Raw genomic sequence first — 1,529 nt, 5'->3', positions numbered from 1 at the left:
CCGACCTCATGTGCGCCGTGCTGGTTGGGTGCTAGGGTAGTGCTGCGAGTTGCTTCCCCTCCGACTTGTGTACCGTGACCGTGGTCCGGCCCTGACGGGCGCCCAGCATGCGCTCCCTCCCCCGCCCCCCTCCTTCCCCCCGTTGCCAGTCATCACGCGCAACCCCGGATCACTTGCGCGTAATGGGTTGCCTACCTCTGAGGCTGCCAAGCGCCCTGCGCGCACCTCGTCCTCATTGCAACTACCAATATTAATTGTAATTAACCGATTGCTCCTTTCTCATTCTGCTTTTCTCTGGTGGTACCGTGGCATTTTGACCGGCCTAATTTCGGTTAGCCCGGTCGGACTTTCAGGCCCAGGACCCAATTCGGACTAGTCCGGATGATGGAAGACTCGCGGGCTGATGTCGGTTTTTCCGAACCCGGCGGCGGACTCATTCCGGGCGGATCCGAGCCATGTCGGACTATTTTAGGGACAAACCGGACAGCCAACGGACAAAATCCGGGACAGCCCGGTACCTCCCGGGCTTCTTCGGACAAGTTTAGGCGAGTTCTCGGGGCAAATCTTTTTCAAACGGGTAGACCCTAAAACCCAAAAATTTGAATATTGGGGTGGCAGAGCCAAGCACTCTGAGGAGGGGGGCCACGGGCGCTGCATTTAAGCTATCTTTTCTAGCTGTAAGGAGATAAAGTCGAAAAACCTAGGAGGTGCTCATTCGATTCCTCGTCTCAAAATAAGGTAGTCGGGTCAGTCGACCCGGGTCCCTCCTGCCGGTCTGACCACATTGTGGTCATGAAGTGCCGGTCCCCCCTGCCGGTCTGACCACAATGTGGTCATGAAATGCCGGTCCCTCCTACCGGTCTGACCACATTGTGGTCATGAAATGCCGGTCCCCCCTGCCGGCCTGACCACAATGTGGTCATGAAATGTCGGTCCAAACTGCCGGTCTGACCACAATGTGGTCATGAAATGCCGGTCCCAACTGCCGGCCTGACCACATTGTGGTCATGAAATGCCGGTCCCCCATGCCGGTCTGACCTCAATGTGGTCATAAAATGCCGGTCCCTACTGCCGGCCCGACCTCATTGTGGTCAAGAAATGCCGGTCCCTACTGCCGGCCTGACCACATTGTGGCCATGAAATGCCGGTCCCTCCTGCCGGGCTGACCACAATGTGGACATGAAGTGCCGGGGGGCTGGCCTACCTCTGGCCTCACCAGCTTTAATATCTTTGCTGATCTTATGTCTTTGTGTCTTTACAGCCGGAACAGCCCCCGCAGCCCCCGCTGAAGTACCAACGTACTCCCCGAGCGCGCCTCTTTGTTTGAGTTTTATGGGGGGGGGGTATTGGCACCGCACGGTAAAAAAAGTTTCTTTTATTACCAGGTGTTTTCTTGGATTTCAAGAAACTATTGGTGACTTCAAGGAAGTTTCTTGAAAATGCGACAATATACAAGACTGTGCCTTGGAACTTAGCGATTTCAAGTCACAAGTCTTGTTATTCAAGACACCAATCCAAGACTCTTTCTT

Source organism: Frankliniella occidentalis, unplaced genomic scaffold (assembly GCF_000697945.3).
Source record: "Frankliniella occidentalis isolate FOCC.00 unplaced genomic scaffold, Focc_3.1 Scaffold192, whole genome shotgun sequence".
NCBI lineage: Eukaryota > Metazoa > Arthropoda > Insecta > Thysanoptera > Thripidae > Frankliniella > Frankliniella occidentalis.
Note: the sequence above shows the minus strand (reverse complement) of the source record.